The 24,853-nt window shown below is 40.1% G+C and overlaps 1 protein-coding gene across 7 annotated transcripts in view; it reads left to right on the top strand.

Annotated features, from left to right (window-relative positions):
• TSEN15 (tRNA splicing endonuclease subunit 15) overlaps positions 1-24,853 on the top strand; it is a 136,258-nt gene that overhangs the window by 85,654 nt on the left and 25,751 nt on the right. For 3 of the 7 annotated variants that reach the window (XR_006198744.1, XR_006198746.1, XR_006198745.1), the window contains 4 exons: positions 5,568-5,721; positions 7,475-7,538; positions 11,275-11,572; positions 21,465-21,641. The gene's annotated coding sequence lies outside the window, so the exon portion shown is untranslated. Of the gene's footprint in view, positions 1-1,228; positions 3,711-5,567; positions 5,722-7,474; positions 7,539-10,689; positions 10,731-11,274; positions 11,573-21,464; positions 21,642-24,853 lie in introns of those variants that run through there. The other 4 variants (XR_006198747.1, XR_006198748.1, XR_006198750.1 and 1 more) reach the window with 4 other exon arrangements.

The following is a 24,853-nucleotide window of genomic DNA, read 5'->3' as shown; positions in this document are numbered from 1 at the left end:
GAAAAAGCCAGGGTATGCAGAAGTGACAGCTCTGAGAGCCGGGTTTGGGTGGAAATGACAAGACCTCCCCCAGTCCCCTTGCAGGAGGGCCTTGGTGAGTGGCTTTTATATGCCCTTTTAAGTTGCTGCAAGAGCCGCCTGCTGGATCAGCTAAGGCTGGAAGTTCCTCGTGATGGTTTGTAACATAATCGAGGTTGCTACATCCTCTCTGTACAGGCTGCTCCTCCCGTCAGATAAAATGATAAAATGCACCCCGGGTGCTCCACAGTTCATTTGTTTATGTTTTCCTCCCTTTGCTGCCCTTGTTCTTTTGCTCTTCCAGAATCGCCAGGTTCTTGCTCACCCCTCATTGAACAGGAAACTTTGTTTCCTCTCATAGTGTTTGCTGCTTCCTCTCTGTGCTGGTTTCCAGCCAGTGAGAAGCCCAACCCGTTACTGGTTTGTGGTGGGTGCTGGGCAGCAGACAGTTTGACTTGCCCGGTGTTCTCTCCTCACCCACTTGCCTGAGAGGAGTGTTTCGGACGGAGTTCCCAAATGTCTGCTAAACCGCAGGGTGTTTTCCGTGACTGACACCTTTCCAAGCTGGGACATCCTTCCCTATATCACTCAGTGTGGGTGGAGAGAGGAAAGGAGCTGCTATCTTAGACATGCCCCATCCATGCCGGGTACTGGTCTAGGTACCCAGTGGAATGGCTGGAATTCTCACAGCCACCTGGTGGACTCAGTGCGGTCCTGACTTTGCAAATCGGGGAGCTCAGTTTTGCCCGAGACGCAGCTAGGACGCTCAAGAGCAAGGGCTCAAGGCTAGGTCCCCGGCCCCAGCATCCACATCCTTGAACACACCAGAGGGACTTTAGCTTCTCCGCCCACACCCCCCACCCCGCAGAAGGGAACTTGTTCTCCCCACTTCCCCTCTCCCCTAACTCCTGATTCATGAAGAAACTAATGAATTCATGATTTGTGAAGACTTTTGTCCTTGAGCTCTGTTCAGATAGGCTTTGTTTCAAAACACAGTGCTCATTCATGCCAGATACTCCAGGGCACTTCCAATTTCATACAATTTTACAATTCTTAATAAATTCATTTTGGTACATTTATGATAAGTATGATCTCATTTTATACCATCTTAAGGCATTCCATGTGCAGAAATTCAGAAACTAGGGAAAAAAATTTCTCAGATACCATGCCCTGACTTTTGAATCAGAAAATGCTTCTCTCTCTGATGCAGACACCAAGACTGCAACACGATCGTCTTTGCTCGTCTGTCGGCATTTTTTTTAGGGAGCAAGTTCTGTGTTCCAGACCCTGGAAATGCTGTTGTGCATCCCTCATTGCAGCCCAGCCCCAGGATGTGCCAGCACCTTTTCCAAACAGTTCCTTGACCAAGCAATCTCAGCCTCCCTCCCCACCCCGCACCGCCATACTGAGAATCAAGAGGGTTTTCTCAACCTTGCTGCAAATGGAACAGCTGTTCCTGCCCTGAGACTCCCTTCTCCAACTGCCACCCATGGACATGTGGGGCAAAGCCCCCAGTGGACAGGCTGATTGCTATCTCTGGGTGCCAAAAAGAAAGTCCTACATACCCCTCCCCAGTTGCTTGCCTCCGGCTGACTCCACTCCCTCCCTATGGATGGGGCTCCACACATGTTGCCTCCCGCCTCTCTGAAGCCCACTCTTTCCAAACCATTGAGTCATTTCCTCCCAGGGACTTGCTCATTAAAACCTTCCTGTTTGCTTTTGCTCTGGAGCTCCACTCCGAGTTGCTGTTTCCTTCTCTGTCCCCACTGAGCTGTAATTAATGGCCCAGCACCTTCCAGCCCTCCCTCCCGCTGCAGTGTTCCTTCCCACTCTCTTTTCTTGGCTGGAATCTCTACACCTTGTACACATTGGTGCAAAGCCCCAGAGTTCCTAAAGCTGTGAGGAAAATGGGGGATACCGGTCTTGTCCTACAAAGTATTGCTTGAAGGATAAATTGGGAAGATGAGTGTCTACAAACAGGCACCGGGGAGCAAACCCTCTGACCAACAGCTTGTCCCAGATCTAACTGACACAGCAAACAGAGCGGTGGGGAATAATAACATTTGATTAATGCACTCTGAGCTGCACGACCCTGAGCAGCTGCTGAGTCCCCCGGAAGATGTCTGTGGTCTCTGTGAAGCCCCAGTTTGGAGTGTTGCAGGCACATCTGAGACCTGCTGACCCGGGGACAGTTTGCTGTGTGGTCAGCAGCACCAAGGCAGGACTGGATGGGGCAGAAGAGGCCAGAGGACATCGGGGCTTTCTGATTGAGTGATGGGGCGATGGGAAGAGAGTACAGAGAAAGAAAGGAAAGGATCAGACTGAACATGGCACCTTTGTTCTTTCTTCAGGCTTATTTTTTCAGGGAGGCAATTCTCTGATCCGGGCACACAAGAACTGTTGTCTATTTCTCATTGCAGGTACAGCCCCAGATTATTCCAGCCCCTTCACCCAGTTTGTGGATCAAATGAAATGTCATGGGCTGTATTGAGAACAGTGCCCTTTTCGCCCTGTGGGTATCTGATAAATGTTCACTGAAGCAAGTCAAACTGAAGTTCAAAAAGTATACGTGACAGAAAGGATAGACCATAAACTCATCTACTGACCCCAAACCTTCCACTGTCTATTCACTCATCACAGCACCTATCACTAAGAAAAACCCATGGGAGATACTCCTGGGGTGATGGACCACCCCTCAAATCCCATCATGTGGGCAGCCTCCTGCTCCAATAATGTGCGAGGCCCACATGGTCTAGTGCCTCCTAATGTGGCTTTGCAGAACTTAAACACCAGCACACTGTCCCTTAGAAAACCTGCTTTCCAAGTATACTTATCATTGTTAATCATCACCAGTTTGGTGACTTGAACAGAAGGTGAGAGTTGCCTGGTTTTGGTCCTGGCTCCTGAGCGTTCACTCTGATTCAGAGGAAGCCAGCCTCAGTCCTGCACAGGGTCACTGGCCTCCTCTGTGCTCCACCCGGTTCCCTGCTCTGTGGCCTGGGCATCCTGTGCTATAAATGATCCTGCCTTCTCGAGTCTTAGGTTTTCAATTTCTCCATTCCCACTGGCCTTCTCCAATCTACCGACAAGTTGCTTAACTCTTTGTTGCTCTGCCGGCTTCATAGAGCCTTCCCTTTACATCCTGCAGGGGGCGCCACTCTCGCTGGGTAAGGGAGCAGTGTTCCAGTGTTTCCTTTACCTGGAACACACCTGAGTGGCAACTTGTCGCTGCTCACCTCCTTGTGCAAAGATGGGCACCACGACTGACTTCTACTTGCTGTCTTGTGTCCTTCCCCCACTACCAACTCCTTACAAGAACCACCTCTCGTTCCTTATCCCTCCACGTGCAAAAGTCTTTGTTGACTTCCTACCGTGAAGTCAGTGACCTTTTATTCTTCATCCTGCTTGCGCATCCTTAGCATTTGATACACCTGACTATCCTTTCCTCTGGAAACCTCCCCTTCCCTGGCCTTCCTGCTTCTTCTGTTCTTTCATGGCTTATCCTCAGTCTCTGACTAGCTCTCTTTCCTTGTTCTTCTCTCTGAAATCTTGATGTTTTTGAATGCTGTGGTCTTAGCCCTCTTATTCTGGATAGCCCCTTCCCTGAGCAATCTCATTTACTCCCATGGCTTAGGCTAAAACTTATATACTGATGACTTTCTTTCATTTTTATTAAATTAAAAATCTCTTATCATTGGGGCACCTCAGTTGGTTGAGCTTCCGACTCTTGGTTTTGGCTCAGGTCATGATCTCATGGTTCATGAGATCAAGCCCTGCGTTGGGCTCTGTGCTGACAGCATGGAGCGTGCTTGGGATTCTCTCTCTCCCTCTCTCTCTGCCCCTCTCCTGCTCTCGCTTGCTCTCTCTCTCAAATAAATAAATAAACTTTAACATATATATATTTTTAAAGTATCTTATAATTGCAAAGCATCACATGTACTGGTAAACAAATAACAAATAAAATAAAAACACTATTTCCACCAACTAGAGATTACCACTGGTAATCTTATTGTATACCCTTCCAGAATTTTTATGTATTCTTACATATCTTTTTCAAAATGAGAAATATACTATTTTTTAAATTGTTACAGACTGTTTTGTAATTGCTTTCTTTCTAAGGTTAATAATCTGGAACTTTCCATGTCAATACATCTAATCTCATACCTGGTCCACCTTTTATTTCCTCAGTCATCCCCCATATGTCCTCTCTAGCTGGTTTGTCCAGTTAAGGACCAATTCAGGCATGAATATACAAGATTCTCATTACATGGATATTTCTTAAGCTCTTTTGCCATAGACAAAAGACATGATATCATGCTTGTTACATGGATTTGGGCAATTATCTATAAAACATCCCATTTTCTCGATGTGACTAGTTCCTTTTCTGTGTTTCTCTAGAGCCTGTTTCTCTAACCCACTTAATTTTTCATAAAATGGAAGTCAAACGCAAAGTCATAATGAATTCAGGTTAAACCTTGTTATCTAGATTGTATCATAGGAGATGTGAAATTCATACTGCATTTTGTCGTAAGATAAGTATGTTCTGACCGACCCACCATTAGGGATCCTAGCATTTGAACTTAAGGCAAATGGCAATCTTACCCTTCCATTGTAGCACTAAGGTTTCACCCTTGTGACTGGAAGGTAAACCGGGTGGTGTTATTTTGGCAACACTATACAAATGTCTGGTGCCCCAGTAACCTTATGCCAAAAGCTTTTAACACCAGTTTATACCTGAGTCAATAACTCCACTAAGAGTTTAAAGTGATTATCAACTAGAGTTCTTCGTAGGATATGGATAACACATTTTAGTTAATTAAAGGTTAATTAAGAACATTTTTATGAAGAACCTATTTCCTGAGGTGTGGGCAGGACTACCTGTATTTATAGCCATAAATACTGACAATCATCATTCTGCTGGTTACAGGAGAACCAGCTTCGATGAGGTAAAGTGAAAAAGAATGAGTTCTGGAGTCAGAAAGACCAAAGTTCAAAATGTAGGTTATGCTTCTTACTGATTGTGTGAAATTAAACAAAGTCACCTGGCCTCTGAGCCTCAGTTTCTTCACCTGTAAAACAAGGAGAGTAATAGAATTTACCTCATAGGTTATTTTAAAGATTAAATGCTGAAATGTAATTAGCACAGTGTTGGCAAGAATATAACCTCAGTAGTTTTTTGTTATTAAGATCAGCGATCCTAGCTGCCTGTGGTAGGCAGGATCCCCCAGTGTGGTGCCCGTCTAATCCCCCTGAGTTCAGAAGGACCTCTGAATACAGTGAAATATCACCCCCATGGTTATGTTATATTATATGGCAAAAAGGGAGCTTATCAGGTGGACCTGACCTGGTCAGGTAAGCCCTTTAAAAGCAGAGAGCGTTCTCCACTGGTCACAGAGAAGTCAGAACAGTACATTCCAGCTGGCCTGGAAAAAATTAAAAACATCCATGTGGTGAACGGCCTATGTGGCAAGGAGAGCCACTGGCCTCTGGGAGCTGAGCATGATTCCCAGCTGACAGCTGGCAAGAAAATGGGGAACTCATTCCTGCAGCCACAAGCAACTGAATTCTGCCAACACCTTGAATGAGCTCAGATGAGAACCTCGAGTGTCAGATGAGAGCTACAGCCTGACCCTGACTGCAGCCTTGTGAGACCCTGAGCTGGGATCCCGTGAAGCTGTGCTTTGGATCCTGATCCACGAAACTGTAAGATAATAAATTCGCGTTGCTTTAATCTGCTTAGTTTGTGGCAACTTGTTCACGGCAATAGAAGACTAAAATCCCAGCTAGAGTTAATCACCACTGCTTCTGCTGTTCTTGCTGTGCCCATTCCTGTGGCTAATGGCTGTCCTCTAAAGCAAGACTTGGTTGCATAAATCATGACATTGCAAGAATGACGAGAGGTGTCATTCTTCAGTACAAACCCCTTAGAATGTAAATATTCTCTCTGGCTTCTACTGCTAATGGACTGGCGGTGGTCACGGGGAGGGATGGTTTATAGACCTTTGTGGCTTTAGAAAGGAACAAAAATATCATCAGGGCTGAGTCTTTCCTGGAAGACCCAACTCCTTATGCAAAAGCTCTTTTCTTCACGGGTTCCTGTTTGACACTGCAAGTCTCTACAAAGGGCTTAGGTGAATCTGAGGCCAAACTCATCCAAATGACCTGGTGAATAGCTTAAGTCCTCAGTGAGTTTACAATATGTTGGGAAAAGCAGACATCATACAAGCCACACAAACTTACCGTTAGAAGTCGTATTGTGTGTTTAAAGAAAAAAAACGTTGAATTATGAAGGCTTTCCTGAGGAAATAATCCTTGAGATGAGATCAAAAGGATGAATAGGGGTTGACTGGGCAAAGGGATGATGATGATGATGGTGATGGTGATGAGCATTCCCTGAGGGTAGGAACAGCTCATGGAAATGTCCTGAGGCAGGAAGGGTCATGGCAATTTTAAGGAACCTTAGGACCGATGAGCTAGCAAGAAGAGTTGAGGATGGAGAGGTAGGGAGGAGCAAATCTTTCAGGTCCTGTTAGGCAATGCTAAGGATATCCATCTCAGTCAGGGCTTTCTCTTTAAAAAGACCACCGTGGCTGTGATGGATTATATGGAGCAGGGACAGGTGCAGAAAAACTAGTTAGGAAGCAATTGTAGCAATCCAGACAGAAGGTCAGGGTGGCTGTGACTACGATCATGGCGGTGGAAGAGAACTTAGATAAAACAAATTTAATTCAGGGATTTTTAATTTTTCCAGTTTTTAAAAATTAAGAAAACATTTTCCGATCATCTCTATCATTCCATGGAGAAGTCACACTCATTCATTTACTTATTTGATAAATATGTGTATTGTGTTATTATGTGCCAGGCATAATTCTGGGCATGGGAATAGAGTAACGAATGAAAAAAGGGCAAAAATCCCTGCTTCCAAGGAGCTTTCGAGTAAGTTAGATAATAAGCAAGAAAAATAAGGAATACGTAAAATATATTTGATAGCAACAAGTGCTAAGGAGAAAGTTAAAGTTGAAAAGGGAGGGGCGCCTGGGTGGGTTAGTCGGTTAAGCGTCAGACTTCAGCTCAGGTCGTGAACTCACGGCTTATGAGTTTGATCCCTGCGTTGGGATGTGCTGACAGCTCAGAGCCTGGAGCCTGCTTTGGATTCTGTGTCTCCCTCTCTCTCTCTGCCCCTCCCCTGCTCTCTCTCTCTCTGTCTCAAAAATAAATAAACATTAAAACAATGTTTTTAAGTTCAAAAGGGAGAAAAGGATGTGTTAGAAGATCATATTATATATGTCCAGACAAGATCTCACTAAGAAGGTGACATTGGAGAGAAGATCTGAAGGAGGTTAAGGATCAAGGCATGCAGCTATTGGGGGTGGGGTGGGTCAGGGAAGAGGACTCTAGCCAGAGGGAACAGCAAGTACAAAGCCTCTGAGGTAGGAATGTGACTGCTGTTTTCCAGAGGGCAATTATGGCTGGAGAAGAATGGGCAGAGGAATGTATCAGTCATCTATCTCATAAGAATGGTGAGTAACAAAGAACCTCAGAACCTCAGTGGCACACAATCATTTAGTTTTACTCATGAGTCTAAAGATCACTGGGGTGGTTCTGCTAAGATGAGCTGAGTTTGTCAAGGCTCACTCAATGCCTATGCAGTCAGCTACAAGTCAGCACAGTTTTGCTGATCTTGTCTGGGCTCCCTCACACATCTCAGTCTTAGATAAGACAACTGGATTGACTTAGCTCTGCTCCATATGTCTGTGTGCCTCGCATCTTCCAGTAGGTTGATGTTCTGTTCTTATGTCATAGCAGGAGTGTGGAAGGAGGAGGAGGAGGAGAGAAAGGAAAAAGAAAGTAAGAAGAGAGGAAAGAGAGAAAGAGGACAAGAGAAGGGGGGGGGAAGAGAGAGAGAAAGAGAGAGAGAGAGAGAGGAGATGGGGAGGAGAGAGAGTACACAGCGCACACAAAACCTCTTAAGGTCTGGGTTCAGAACTGAAACAATGGCACATTCTATTGACCAAAGAAATTCATGAGACCAACTTAGTTTCCAGAGATGGAGAACAAATCCCACTTCTTTTGGGGGATACTGTCGAAGTCACACTGCAAAGGGTGTGAGTATAGTGAGGGATGGAGAATTAGGACCAGTTGTTGTCGTGAGTCTGCCACATTAAACTAGTGGGAGATAAAGTCAGAGAAGTCATGGGAATCTAGGTGGTGTGGGGCCTTGTAGGCCAAAGTAAGTCCTTTGGCTTTTGCTCTGAGATGAGAAACAAATGGAGGGTTTCCAAGAGAAGAGTGATACAGGCTAACTTCTATTTTCATGGAATCACTCTGGCTGTAAGGTTAAGAATAGACTGAAGTGGGGAAGGAGACAGTGAGGAGGCTACCACAGCAATCCAGGCAAGAGGCAATGGTGGCTTGGCCTGGAAAATAGTAATAGTAGTGTTGGGAAGTGGTCTTGCATCTTGGCTCATAGAGGAGGGAGTGAACACCAACATTTTGGTATTTTCTTCATATGAAGAGAAATGCAGGGGAGGAAGGTTTCTCCTCTCTGTCTCCTCCCCATTCAGCACCCCTTCTCAGACAAAAAAAGACAAATGTGATAGGCAAGAGTCTGACATTTCCTGGGACATGCTTTAGTAATGGGCAGGGACTTACTCTGTCTGCTGAGCAAAACCAGTCCAGAATGTTCCCTTCACTGGAAGTGTGCTGCTAGATAGTGGGCTCCTACTCTACCCCCTGGTAGTTGAGGGTGTGAGGCAGCCCAGGTCCTCACAGGTGCCTGGTGAATGAACTTGGGTTGACTCTGCATACCCAACTCTCAGATACACACTGAGTTAAGCAGGTCTCAAAGTCTGGTTGCAGTGGGAGTAAGAGGCTTCATTCGACCTCAGCCTTGTTTCTTTGCATTCAGAATCTTTGGGTCAGCCAGTGCCCCACTTAGCTCCCTTTGTATGAGTTCCCCCACTGGTGACAAGAGAGGTGAGTCACAGAACCTGAAGACCTAACATCAACATCAAGCTCAACTGAGAATTTGCTGCCATGTTAACCCTTGGCATAGTCTTCCTTTCTTTTTTTCTGGTGTTAGGTAGTCTTTCTTCATCCCTCTATCCCTTTTTCTGAGCCATATTTGAAAGAATGTGAAATTACATTTTTATTAGTGATGCCTCCCTTAGTTTCAAGTAACAGAAACACATTTAAGCTCTCTTAAAGACAAAGCTAGAATTTGTTTTGAAGAAACAAATTTGTCTCAAGACCCAAGGGCAGATACATAGTAGACTTCATAAGTAAACTATGGAGTGCATGGGTGGCTCAGTTGGTTAAGCGTCCAGCTCTTGGTTTTGGCTCAGGTCATGATCTCATGGTTTGTGGGTTTGAGCCCTACATCGAGCTGTCAGCACAGAGCCTGCTTGGGATTCTGTCTCTCCCTCTGTCTCTGCCCCTCCCTGCTCTCTCTCTAAATAAATAAATAAATAAACTTATTTTAAAAATTAAAAAAAAAGAGAAATAAACTATAGCCAGAGCTTCAAATGCAGTCAGGACTTTCCCTTCCGTCCCTAGAGGAGGTGAACACACACCCTAGTTTGCACAGAACTATCCTGGTTTACATCTGCCAGATGTAAACAACAGGCAGAAACCACACAGTGACTTAAATAAGGGAAGCTTAATACAAATATTTTTAAATTTTTGATAAAAGAGCAATTATAAGATATAGGGAAACTCTATGTGGTATTCTAGGGCCAAGGGAGAGTACCTAAGGAGAGACAGATATGAAAGGGGACCCCCTTCCCAAGGCTGGAATTGCAACCATTGGATGGCAGAGAGATTTGCCCAGACCAGAGCTGGTCTGCAATCCGTGAGCAAGCAGGAAGCAACTCTCTGGGGCACAGGTTGAGCATAGAAAATCTGCAGCCAGGTCTGGCACAGGAGCTTGAAGAGAGAGTGGGGTGCCATTGCAGACAGGAGGCTTGGAATATACCATGTCCATGTCAAGACGGCCAGGTGATCACTGGCCAGGTTGGGGCTGTAAAGTCACCAAGGGACCATGAGTTCTGAGCCTGTGGCTGGGATAGAGTACCACCAACTGACAATGCGGCTGCCAGAACCAGCAGGAAGGCCCCTTCCTCCTGCATTATCCCTCTAGTACCCTCTCCTGAGAAACCTCAACAGGTGTTCTTTGTAGGGGAGAAATGCTTTAAAGGAATTCCATTTGTTATTGTGGAACCTGTATGGAAGGGTGAATTCGGATCTGAGAGACAATAAATTGCTAACTGATGCAGCTCTCAACAATACCCTGGTACGAATGATTAATTCCCAGAATAGTCAGATTCATAGAGAAAGAATGTAGAAGAGTAATTACCAAAGGCCGGGAGCATGGGGGAATTGGAGAAGTATTGTTCACTGGGTAGAGTTTCAGTTTGGGACGATGAAAAGGTTCTGGGGATGGATGGTGGTGAAGGTTGCCCAACAATATAATGTACTGAATGCCACGGAATTACACATTCAAAAAGGATTACAATAGTAAATTCTACATTGTACATATTCTATCACAATTACAAAAAAGGTTAATTCATGGTCACTGTATTTGTCTCTCACCTCTGCTCCACTCTGTACATTGACTTTCTTCTTCGTTTCTCCGTTTCTCTTCGACACCCTGGAAAATCTGGCTGCCGACAGCTCTTGACCTAAAACAGCTCTTCTTTTCTCAAGCAACCAGCCACACTGAGTCTGGCTCTCACAAGTCCCTCTCGCAAATTCTTATTAAGTTCTGCAGCTGCTTTGGTCCAGTGCTCATCTTGGCCATTGGGCCAGTATCACCTGATACGACTTTGCAGAAGTGTTTGTGTGTGGTGTTGGGGATAGGATGGAAGAGGGAGAGGAAACTGTAGTGACAAAACAAGGGAAATCTGCTATAATCATTTAATGGCTCCCCTTCTCTCCCTTCCAGAGTTTTAACTAAATAGGGAAGCCAGGCAAATAAGTAAATAAGTAAATATTTTAAAATTCACATTAAGAGGGAAACCAATAAGTAAAATAATGCCAGATCAGTCAAATATTTTTCCTCCTTTCCACCTGTGCTAGTGGTCTGAATTAATAATAGAGGCATACGGCCGAATAATCAGAATTATTCATCAAGCTAATTAACCACATATAGTTTTCTAAGTAGCCACAAAATGGTGGAAATCTTTATTCATACATATATAGTGAGATTTACAAATGTATTGTGGTTGTTACAGTGATTATCATTTTTTATCTTTGTAGGCACAACTTCTTGAATTGATATATATTCCCATCAGGTGCTTCAGAGAAGCTCTGACCTTTTTCTCGACAGGCAAAAATGTGCATTTTGGCACCAGGTTATCGGATGGAAAAATACAGGCATTTTCCAAGCCCTAAACACAGAGTGTGCCATCTATTAGTTTGGATTTCTTCCTTAACTATCATCATACTAATATGTGGTGGTTTTTCCAAGAAGAAATGAATCCAAATCTATCTTTGGACTCAGAATCCCGGAAGCCTGGGTTTTATCACTGGCTGGTCACAGATGCACTGAAAATGGGTAAGTCACCTCCATCTTTGTCTGAATTTCTCCATCTGGCAAATGTAAATTCTGACACTCGCCATCAGATAATGTTTGCAAAATGTTTGATGGTCCTTGCTGGTAGACAGTATGTAATTGCAAACAGTTGGATCATTTTTTTTCTGTCCTAAAAATTCTTCTCTTTTTCTAGAAACTATTTTTAAATTAAAAATGTCACTTTTAAAGTATGGGCACATGGCAATAAAATTCAGTTGGTACTAGAGAGTAATTTTTTTAAAAAGTAAAGGTCTTTCTCTATGGCATTCCCCAGAAGTAACAGCTTAAGAGTTTCCTATTTTTAATCCTTCTGAGGCGAACCTCCGCAACAATAATTTATTATCCCTTTATTTTTGATGTATCAGCTTCAAAGTATAGCTGATGGGCCCCCTTATGAAAGATGAGGAGCTTGGCTCATTTACACTTTCCTTCAACAACCACTGCCAGATATATTTCATTTTTTTATTATTCCTTTAGATGCGTCGATAGCTTTGTACAATGTATTCAACCTTCCATTTCTTGATCCATCAATTTTAGGCAGGATGTCAATACTTCCCTCTAAGTTAATGAGAGATTTAACAGCCCTACCTTTCCCTCCTCCTCTCTTGGTCACAGTGTCACAGAGTCAGTTCATCATATAGTTAATTTACATGGTCAAATGTATAGAATTTATTATTTCTGATATAATTAATTTTGGTGTGTTTTGGCCATGTATTAAGTCTAAAAACAGCCAGAATTTATAATATTTTAATTAGATGAATACTATTGATTAAACAATTTCATTCCATTCAAATAAAAAAAATATGTATTGATTGCATATGCAGTACCAGCACTGTGCTAAGTGCTAAAGATACATCAATGCACAGAACAGAGAAAAAAAAAAAAAACCTGCCTTCGTAGAGCTTACCTTTTAATGTATATGTGTGGACTCAGAGAAAAAGTGATGAAACTATTTCATTTAACCTGTGCTGATAGAAAAAGAAATTCCCAGGGGCACCTGGCTGGCCCAGTAAGTAGAGCATGTGACTCTCAGTCTCAGGGTTGTAAGTTCAAGCCCCCATGTTGGGCATGGACTCAACCGAAAGGAAGGAAGGAACGAAGGAAGGAAGGAAGGAAGGAAGGAAGGAGGAAATGCGCAGATGTAAATTGGGAGGAGGAGGGAGAAATAGAGGAAGCAGGGCACTGAATTTTTATAATGCATTATTATCATATGCCTTCACTTTCTTACTAAAGTAATAATTTAAAATTTACAGCAATTTAGAAGAAATTTACTTCTTCTTGAAGCTATTCTTTCCAAGGCCTCCTCATTTGCTAATCTAGTTTGGGTTGCTAATTTGTGAAACCTGGTTTTCAATATCATTTTGCTGGGTTTTTGTTGTTGTTGTTTTTTACTGCATGTATTTTTGTATTTTTTTTCCAATTTTACTTTGTGTTAAGCAGTTGGGCTTGGGCAATTGTTATTTGTATGGCTTGTCTTTCTCTTTTCTTTATCCTTCTGTATAAATTCTAAAATCATTATTTCACGAAGCATCATATTTCATATAAGGACATTATTTTTACCATTTTACTCTCCCATTTCATTGATAGTTTTTACTGGGTATAAAATTATTTGTTCAGAATCAATTTCCATTAGAACTCTGAATGTGTTTCTCTCTTATCCCAATGGAAAAGTTTGATGCCAATCTGGTTTTCACTCCAGCAAGGCTAACTTGTCCTGCTCACTCACCACCACATAAGCATGAAATATTTTTTTTTAATTTTTTTTAATCTTTATTTATTTTTGAGAGAGAGAGAGACAGAGTGCAAGCGGGGGAGGAACAGAGACACAGGGAGACACAGAATCCGAAGCAGGCTCTAGGCTCCCAGCTGTCAGCACAGAGCCCAACACGGGGCTCAAACCCATGAACCACGAGATCATGACCTGAGCTGAAGTTGGATGCTTAACCGACTGAGCCACCCAGGCGCCCCATGAAATATTTTTGTCTTTAACCTTGGCTTAAACACATTTCATAAGGATGTACTTAAGTGTGAACATTTTTTATATTAATTGTGCTGGGTACCTCCAAGTTGCTGACATTCATAAGATTCTTATTTGTCTTCAGCTATGGAAAAATTTCCTCTAATATATTTTTGGATAAATTCTTGACCTTTTAAAAATCACACTGATTACATTTATGCCCTTTTCTATTACTTCTCCATATTTTTTTCATTCTTCTCCTAATTCACTTCTCTGCTTTTTTGCTCTATATTTTGGGATACTTACCTAACTAGATGGATCACTGGTAAATTCTACCCAACATTTAAGGAAGAAATTATACCAATTCTCTATCATCTCCTTCAGAGAATAGAAGCAGAAGGAATGTTACCTACCTCATTCTATTTGGCCAACATAACCCTAATTCCAAAATCAAAGACATTATAAGAAAAGAAAACTGTAATATTCCTCACGAATATAGATGGAAAAATCCTCAACAAAATACTAGAGAATTGAATTAAACAATGTATAAAAAAGAATTATATACCAAGAACAAGTGGGATTTATCCCAAGTATGTAAGGCTGGTTCAACATTTAAAAATGAAGTAATGTAATCTATCATATCAAGAGTCTAAAGAATAAAAATCACATGATCATATCAATAAATGCAGAAAAAACATTTGGCAAAATCCAATACCCATTTGTGATCAAAAATGCTCAGTAAACTAGAAATAGAGGGGAACTTTCTCAACTTGATAAAGAATATCTATGGGGCGCCTGGGTGGCTCGGTCGGTTAAGCGTCCAACTTCGGCTCAGGTCATGATCTCATGGTCCGTGAGTTCGAGCCCCATGTCGGGCTCTGTGCTGACCGCTCAGAGCCTGGAGCCTGTTTCAGATTCTGTGTCTCCCTCTCTCTCTGCCCCTCCCCTGTTCATGCTCTGTCTCTCTCTGTCTCAAAAATAAATAAACGTTAAAAAAAAATTAAAAAAAAAAAGAATATCTACAGAAACCCCTACAGTTAACATCATACTTAATGGTGATAAACTTCAATATCAGAAACAAGGTAAAGAAGTTCCCTCTCAGCACTGCTTTTAAACATTGTAATGGGATTCCTAATTAATGTAATAAGACAAGAAAAAGAAATAACAGATATAAGTTGGAAAGGAAGAAATAAAACTGTCTTTGTTTGCAGAGAACATGATTGTCCATGTAGAAAATCAGAAGGAATCAATAAGGAAAAAAAAAACCCTAGAATTAATTAAGTGCTTACCAGAAGGTTTTAGGATACACAGTTAATATTAAAAAGTCAATCACTTTTCAGTATACTAGCAATTAACAAGTGGAATCTAAAATTAAAAACAATACTATTTTTATCAGCACTCCCCAAAATGAAATACTTAGGTATAAATCTAACAAAAGCTGGACAAGATCTTTATGAGGAAAACTACAAAACTCTGATGAATGAAATCAGAGAAGAATTAAATAAACTGAACTAATGGAGAGATATTCAGTATTGTCAAGATGTCACTTCTTCCCAACTTGGTGTATAAATTCAATATAATCCATATCAAAATCCCAGCAAATTATCTTGTGGAAATGGATAAATTGATTCTAAAATTTATAGAGAGGCAAAAAGCTCAGAATAGCAAACGCAATATTGAAGGAGAGGAATAAATTCAGAAGACTCACACTAGCCAACTTTAGAATTTACTATACAGCTACAGCAGTCAAGACAGTGTGGTATTGGTAAAAGAATAGACAAATAGATCAATGCAACAGAATAGAGAGTCAATGAATACATGCAAGTAGATATAGTTAGATGATGTTTGGCAAAAGCGTAAAAGCAATATAGTAAAATGTAGTCTTTCCAATAAATGGTGCTGGACCACCTGGATATCCACAGGCCAAAAAAAAAAAAAAAAAAGAGAATCTAGACACGGACCTTATACTATTCACAAAAATTAACTCAGAATAGACCAGAGACCTAAATGCAAAAAACAAAACTAAAAAACTAGAAAATAATAGGAGAAAACATTGATCACCTTGGGTATGGCAAGGACTTTTTGGATATGACACCCAAGGCATGATCCATGAAAGAAATAATTGGTAAGCTGGACTCCATTAAAATTAAAAACTTGACTTCTGTGAAAGACAGTATCATGGGAATGAGAAGACAAACCACAGCCTGGGAGAAAATATTTGCAAAAGACATGTCTGATAAAGGATTGTTATCTGAAATGTGCAAGGAACTCTTTAAACTCAACAATAAGAAAACTAGCAACTGGATTAAAAAATGGCCAGAGACTTTAACAGACACCTCACCTAAGAAGATATGCAGATAGCAAATAAGTATATGAAAAAAAAATGCTCCACATCATATATTATCAGGGAAATGAAAATTAAAACAACCAGATACCATGACATATCTATGAAAATGGATAAATCCACAACACTAACAATACCAAATGCTGATGAGGATACAAAGCAACCAAAACTCTCATGTACTGCTTGTGAGTTCAAAATGGTACAATCACTTTAGAAGTCAGTTTGGCAGTCTTTTATAAAACTAAACACTGTCTTACCGTATGATCCAGCAATCCTGCTCATCGGTATTTATTCAAAGGAGTTAAAAAATTATGTCCACACAAAAATGTTGTGCACAGATGTTTACAGCATCTTTATTCAGTGCCAAAATTTGGAAGCAGCAAACATGTTCTTCAGTAGATGAATGGGTAAATAAACTGTGGTACATCCAGACAATTGATATTACTCAGTGGCAAAAAGAAACAACCTATCAAGCCATGAAAAGACACGAAGGAAACTTAAATGATATTACTAAGTGAAAGAAGCCAATCTGAAAAGGCTATATACTGCATGGAAACCATATGACATCCTGAAAAAGGCAAAGTTATAGAGACATGAAAAGATCAGTGGTTGCCAGGAGTTTGGGGGCAGGGAGGGAGGGATGAATAGGCGCGGCAGTGAAAATACTCTGTATGATACTATTCTGATAGATATATGTCATTATACGTTTGTCTAGACCCAGAGAATGTACAGCATCGAGAGTGAACCCTGATGTAAACTATGGACTTTGGGTGATTATGCTGTGTCAGTGTAGGTTTATCAGTTATAACATATGTATCACTTTAGTGGGAGATAATGGGGGAGGCTATATATTTGTGGGGGCTGGGAGTATATGGGAACTCTCTGGACTTAAAATTGCTCTTAAAACATTGTCTTTATTTAAAAATTATGCTAATTCTAAGAAGCCAGCCTCAGAAGGCCAATATTGTATGATTCCACTTATATGAAATGTTCAGAATAAGCAAATCTGCAGACAGAACGTAGGGGAGGGATTGCCTAGGGCTGGCAGAATAGTAGGTTTAGGGAGATGGAAAAAGAGCACACAGCTTCTACTCGGTAATGAAAACATTGTAAAATTGATTGCGGTGATGTTTGCACCAACTCTCTAAAAGCCACTTACTTGTATACTTCAAAAAATAAGATTGGGTCAGGAGGCAGTATTGAACAGGGTTTAAGAACATAGACTTTGGAATTAGCCTGACCTGAGTTTACTGACTTTACTACGTACTGGTTGTGTGACTTCTCACACAGTTCTCTCTGAATCTCCACTTCCACATCTGGAAAATACAAATAAAGTCATCACACACACACACACACACACACACACACACCTCAAAGAGTCTGGACAGTATCCTGAGGAACCAGGGCAGGGGAAGCCAAAGGTTCCCACCCTCTCCTCTGCAGCAGCACTCACCTCACTGACTGGGCGCCATGGCAAAGAGGCAGCTCCCTGTTGCCACCCTTGCCACAGGGAGGGAAGACAGATCAAATTCAGTGAGACACCAACTGATTGTCACCTTCTCTTGGCCCTTCCTTTCTCTGTGAATTTGGTCAATACCAGACCCATGTCCATAAAGACCCTTCCTCAGATTTGAGAAATGGATAGGGGGTGAAAGAGAGCAAGAAATGAACTCTAAAAATCTCTCACCATCATGATGCTATAGCAAAGGTCCCAGGTGCACTGCAGACAAAGATTGGACATTTATCAAGTAAAAACTGCAGGCTAGGATGAATTACTTCATTGGATGTGGAAATTACAAGTGGTACTTAAATGCTAGCTGCTTTTGGCACGGACAGAGTGGATTAATCATTATGGTGTAATATAAAGTCCAGATGAAACAAAGTCAGCCCAGCAATTTTAGCTGGAGAGGACAGTGTAAACACTACAAAAACAACCAGGCAAAAAAATATAAACTGTGGAGAGCAGCCATTTCCAAAGCCACTCAGGAACCAGTTTTCCAAGAGAATGTTTTATCTCAAGCCAAGTGGACCTAAGATTAAAACCCTAAGATTAAAGCCTCTTGTATCTACTCATCCGTGGTTATCAATAAAGGACCACTCATCCAAGGGAAAAGTATCCCAACTCATTTTTTTTTTTTTACTTACTTCATTCTGATCTATAATTGACTCTTACTGCGAAGACAACAAGGAAGCCGTGACTAATATTTTGTCAGGAAGCAAATCCACCCTACATATCAGTACAAAACTAGAACTAGCCATCGGGGGTGGCTGGTTCTAAGCAAGATGATAATGATGACATAGAGTCGTGAAATGTCCAAGCTAAAGGGAAAATAAGAATATTAAACATGATGTGACAATACAATGATTATAGCAAACATTTATTAAGAACTTAATATGTCCAGGAAGTATTTAATAATTCACATGTTTTAACTCATTGAACCCCAAGCATACCCCTATAAGATAGGTACAACCAATATTCCCATTATTTAGGGGTGGTTAGGTGGCCCCGTCAGTTAAGAGCCTTACTCCTCATTTGACTCAGGTCATGATCTCACAGCTGATGGGGCTGACCCCACGTCAAGTTCTGCACTGACTGCATGAAGCTTGCTTGGGATTCTCTCTCTCCTTTTCTCTCTGCCCTGTCCCCACTCATTCATTCTCTCTCTCTCTCTCTCTCTCTCTCTCTCTCTCTCTCTCTCTTAAAAGAAATAAACAAACTTAAAAAATATTCCCATTATTCATAAGATAAAACCGAGGATAGAGACCAACTCTCTCATTGGGCACTTCTGAAAACTGAGGCCAAAGGTAGTGAGAAAACTTGCATGTAGTTATTGAAGTTTGTTGTATTTCCTTCAAACATCCTTCATCATTCTTTACCTTCTTCCTCTTCACTCCATTTCAGGTGCTCAGTTCACTCTCTCTTTTTTTTAAATAAAGAAACCCATTTTCAGGAAAAAATCCTATATTAGCCGTTTACCCCATAGTTGTCAAGGTCACTGCCATCCAAATGATGCTGATGTCAAATCCAATGTTTAGTTCTCCATCTTCCTCTTATTTGTCCCATCAGCAGCAATTGACATAATCGATCTCTCTCTCCCTTCCTCCTTGGAAATCTTTTCTTCTTTTGGCTTCTGGTACACTATTCTCTCTTAAATTTCCTTCTACCTCAGTGGTTGCTACTTCAATGTCTCTTTTATTGGTTCCTTCTCTTTTCCCTGACTCTAAGCCTGGGACTTAGTTATTGGACCTCTTCTCTTCCATAACTATACCCACTCCCTTGGTGATTCCTTCTAGTCACATGGCTTTAAATGTGATTACTGAATTTATATGTTCAGTCATGACTTTGTCACAGAAGCCCAGACACATGTATTCTACTTGACACATATATCTACTTGACATCCCCACTTGGATTTCTAAGTGACATCTCAAACACTAACTGAAACCAAAGGTGTGATTTCTCCTGATCAATCCTGCTTTGCCCAGTCTTCCCTACACCCATAAATGGCAACTCGACCCTTCCAGTTGCTTAAGTCAAGAATCTTGAAATCATCCTGATTCCTCTCTTTATCCCATATTCATTTGAACAAATTCTGTGGCTCTACTATCAACTACACCTACAATTCAATGCCTTCTTGCCATCTCCATAACTATTGCACTGGTCTGGTCCAAGTCTCTATCATCTTGCCTGGATTGTCCTAATAGTATCCTAATTGCTCAGGTTTTCCAACTCTGTCCCACTGCAGTAGCTAGAGGGCTCTTTTAAAAGTATAAGTTAAAAATCCTCCAATAGCTTCATATGTCACTCGGGGAAATGACCAAATTCCTTCACTGGTTCATAGCCTCTATGTGCTTTGCAAGTGTTTTAACCCCACCCAAATATCTCTCTGACCTCTCTCTCTTACTTATAACTTCCTTTAGGCCATTTGTTTTTGGTATCTTTGTTGTTCTTGAATTGAGCCGTATGCCTACCTCAGGGTCTTTGCATGTGCTATTTTTCAGTCTGGAACACTTTTCTCCAGATATATGCATGACTGGCATCATTCTTACTTTATTTAATTTTTGCTGTGCTCAAAACTCACTTTATTAGAGAGGCCATCTACTACAAATAACAAGACAGCATTTCTGTATTCCTGATACTCTATATCTTGATTTAAGCCTTAGCAATTATGATACTTGATTATTATATGTTTAGTTATTTATTATTGGTCTCTCCCAATTAATTATGAGCCCCATGAACTCAGAGATTTTGTTTTTTTTGTTCACAACCCCCAGCACCTCAAACAATGCTTGACACTATTGAGTGAATTAATTAATTAATTAAATCAGATTGTTACCTATTGTGAGGCCTACTGACAATTAAGACTTATCTCTCATTGGAGAAACAAAGGTATCTATCCTATCAAAGAACTTCAAGACTTAGATATGGTGATGGTGAATGTATCCATGAAATTATTCTTCATGAGGTCCCTGACTCTGTCTTCTTATGGATTTATCCTGATAACTATTTCTTTAAGAATTCATTTAAAAATTAAAATTAATGATAAAAGAATGACTATATTGCTTTAGTTTGGACAGGGCTCTTTCAGGCCTTAAAATAAGTTGATCATAATGGCCATTGGCTTGACTAGACTTTGTGCCACCTGTTTGCTATAGGAAGTCTTTCCCCTTCACAAACCTTGGGGCAAAGCATGAAGAACTGGGAGAATAATGGCCACAACTATCCTCTGGGAACAGACTTAAGGGCTATGTCGCTTCCTTTAAAAAACACACCACACATACCCACTGCTAATATAAATACAATAGCCATGAGTCTGACTGCCATGGAGACCCAGCTGCACCACAAACCTCATGCCAGATGAACAGAAGGTTAAAGGAAGGAATCTGCTGAAAAGGCCAAAAGTTTGGTTTGCTTACAGAATATTTTTCATAACCTTTGCCCATTCAGCAATTGTGGTGTCACTGTTTTGTTTCTGTCCTTACTCCACAACATAGTACAGGGTCAAGTGTCCATCAGTGACTTATCTTACCCTTCTTGTTTTTTTGGTGTTTAATGTGGTTGTGCTTGATTAGGATAAACAGAAAAGAAGATTTGAATGAGTTCCTGTTTCAAAGGAAAGGGGGAACCCTGGTGATGCCCCACCCATATCCCCTTCATCTATTCTGAAGGTCACCTGCCAGTGGTTCCCACACACTCTGGTGGATTCCTGTGACTCTCCTCCTGAGAGCATTGTCTAGTTTCAAGAGTAAGCTTCACCATATTCTCTTATGCTCTAAAGACTGGAGCAGACCAAAAATGCTGAGAGCCAACACTCTAGGAGCTGCCCTCAACCAATGAAGATGGGAGTAGGTGATGAAGAATTCAGCTTTTCATTCACTCACAGGGACAGTTCTCAGATGTATTACATCCATTTTCTTATAACATCCCCAGAAGTATTAAGCCCCAGTCACCCACAATTCATTAACTCACAGTTTATTGGCTTTACCCCTTCTGTGTTTAATTTTCCTATTCCCATAATGTTCTTCATAGAATCACTTCCCAAATAAATTACTTGTGCTGAAATTTCTTTTCTCAGATTCTGATTTTGGGGAATCCAAACTGAGATGGGCATATTTTGCTACCTGAAATGGCCTGGACCTATATTTGCTCTTAAGCAGAGCAAGAATTTGGAGTACAGAATTTCTGGCAGCTGCTGCTGCCACCTAGAAATTGTTATTGAACAACATGAAGCAATATGGCAAGGCTGAAACTGGTAATGTATCTTATCATTTGGATAATAATAAAATTACTTGTCACTTAGTAAATACCAAAGAAATAATACTTCATTTCTTCACTTACTTTATTGACTTAAGTATATGTAAATTATCAAAGTGAATAACATAGTAATGCATGTTATTGTTTGTATGATAATCAGATTCATTGTTTGTTATAGGGTACTTTTAAGAATTAATGGTCATCTATTGAATTTTATAAACATATTCAGGAATGAGGAAGTTTTAGAAAAAGCACTCCAGAAATCTGCATAAAGATTCCTTTGAGGGGCACCTGGCTGGCTCAGTCAGGAGAGCATATGACTCTTGAACTTGGGGTTTTGAGTTCAGGCTCCCCATTGGGTGTGGAGATTACTTAAAAACAAAATCTTACTATATGCTAAGAACTTGGATGTAAATTTAAAAAAAATAAATTAAATTTTAAAAATCTTAAAAAAATAAAAGATTCCTTTGAATCTTTGTTAAGTACTGGCTACACATGAAAAGAGTGAAATTGCACAAACTGTTCAAAGAATACTGGGAAGGGAGGGTCAACTTGCATAGAGATGAAGGTTTTCAAACTTGATCATCCATGGTGGAGAATCTTTGGAGATCACCTGGGACATTTAGTAGGGATTCTTGAGAGGTCACACTTTAGAAGTAGGACACAATTCCTGGAGTGAAAACTATTTTAGCACTACTTAGAAAAGCTTAAAAATAGTCCTCAGGAAGATTACTTTGATTTGAGAGTGATGTAAGTGTCTATGGATACAAAACCCAACCCTCTTTAAAAGAACAACAAAATCCAGACACTCAAGAATATAAGATTTACAATGTACAATTGTGCAATGTGCAATGTACAATTCACAGACCCAATAAGTTTTTCTTTTGCTAGTTATAAGAAGGAGGAAAATGTGATCTCTAACCAGGAAAAAGGACAATAGAAACAGATCCAGAAATTACAGAAATGCTAGAAGTAACAGATGATAGATGACTGTTATTAATATTGTGTTCAAGTATATAAAGACATGAACATGTGAGAAAAGAGATGGAAGATATAAAAAATAAGTTAGAATGAACTTCAGGAGTAGAAAAATTAAGTATTTGAAATGAAAAAATCCACTGGATAGGATGAACAACAAATTTCACACTGCAGAAAAAAAGACTAATGACTTTGAAAAGATATAGCAATAGCATCTATCCAAAATGAAGCAGAGAGAACAATAACTTTAAAAAATGAACAAAAGTTCAGTGACCTCTGAGACAGTATCGGGAATTCCAAGATACATGTAACCTGAATCCCAGAATAAGGAGAGAGAAAGGAAGGGAAAGCAAATATGTTGGAAGAATCAATGGCCGAAACAGTTCCAAATTTGATGAAGACTATAAACCCACAAATCCAAGAAGCTCAAAGCACCTCACATAAGATTTCACACACACATAGTAATACCCACATTTGGAGTGACATAAAGCACATTATAAAATTCTGCAAACCAGTGATAAAGAAAAATATTTTAGCAGCTGCCAAAGAAAAATGATAGTCTATACAGAGAAACAAAGTTAAGAATTATTCATACCTGTGGTCAGAAACTATGTAAACCAGAAAGAAAAATGAACCAAAATCTTTAAAATACTAAAAGAGGAAGTGCCCAGAGTGGCTCAGTTGGTTGAGTGTCCAACTCGATTTCAGCTCAGGTCATGATCCCAGGGTCATGGGATGGAGCCCCGCATCAGGCTCCACACTGAGCATGGAAGCTTGCGTGAGTTCGAGCCCTGAGCTGGGCTCTGTGCTGACAGCTCAGAGCTTGAAGCCTGCTTCAGATTCTGTGTCTCCCTCTCTCTCTGACTTCCCCCACGAATACTTTGTCTCTGTCTCTCTCTGAAAAATACACATTAAAAAATTATTTAAATGAATAAATAAATAATGAAAAATAAAATACTGAAGGAGGAAAAATATTGTCAACCTAGAAATCCATATGTAACTAAAATATTCTTCAGAATATGGTCATTTTTTTAAGACAACAGCTGTGACAATTCATCATCAAGAGGACTACATTACAAGAAAGTTAGAAAAAAAAGTTGCTCAAATAGGAGACAGTGACACAAGATGAAAACATGGATTTATTTAAAAGAATTAAGAGTAATCAGCAATAATAAATATGTAGATAAACATAAAAGATTATTTTCTCATTTTAAAATTTCTTTAAAATATAATTAACCTTTTACAGTAATAATAATAATAATGTTTTCTTTGCTTTATAACAGATGTATAAATAAAGCAAATAACATTAATGGCATAAAAGAAAAGAGGAGGAAGTGGAAACATAATGCAAATGTCTTATATGTCAATTGATATAATATTGAAGGTAGTTTGGATAAATTAAATATGTATGTTATAAACCCTAGAGCAACCAGTTTTTCTTTTAAGTATAGGTAATAAAATAGTAAATAAACATAGAATTGATAGGCTAAAATTGATAAAATAGAGATAAAATGAATGCTACAACATAATGAACTAAACCAAAAAAAAAAAAAAAAAAAGGCAGAGAGAAGATAGATAGATAGATAGATAGCAGATAGAATGAGTAGAAAAAAAGAACAAAATTATAGGTTTAAATCCAAATATATTGAACATTACATTAAATATAAATGACCCACATATTTCAATTAAAAGACAAATTCTCAGATTAATAAAAAAGCAAGATCCAACCATACACTATCTATAAGAAACCCATTTTACATGTAAAGACACAGATACCTTAAAGGAATATGATGGAAGATTTAACACAAATAGCAAAAAAATAGATCAATTGGATATTAGCAAAATTAAATCTTTTTGCTTCAAAAGACACCATCCAAAATGTGAAAAGACAATCCTCAGCATGAGACAAATATTTTTAAATCAGGACTCTTATAAGGGACTTGTGTTTAGGCTATATAAAGCATCACAGCTCAATAAAAAAAGATTACCTATTTTTAAAATGGGAAAGGATCTGAATAGACATTTCTCCAAAGAAGATACACAAATGGTCAATAAGCACATGAAAAGATGCTCAACATCATTAGCCATCAGTGAAGTGCAAATCAAAACCACAGTGAGATACCACTTCACACCCATTAGCATAGCTAGAATAAAAAAGACAATAGAAAGTTGATAAAAGTATGGAGAAATTAGAACCTTTATACACTGCTGGTGGAAATGTAAAATGGTGCA

The sequence above is a fragment of the Panthera leo genome, chromosome F3 (genome assembly GCF_018350215.1).
Source record: "Panthera leo isolate Ple1 chromosome F3, P.leo_Ple1_pat1.1, whole genome shotgun sequence".
Taxonomy (NCBI): domain Eukaryota; kingdom Metazoa; phylum Chordata; class Mammalia; order Carnivora; family Felidae; genus Panthera; species Panthera leo.
The sequence above is the reverse complement of the archived record's forward strand: the minus strand, read 5'-3'. Positions and strand labels throughout refer to the sequence as shown.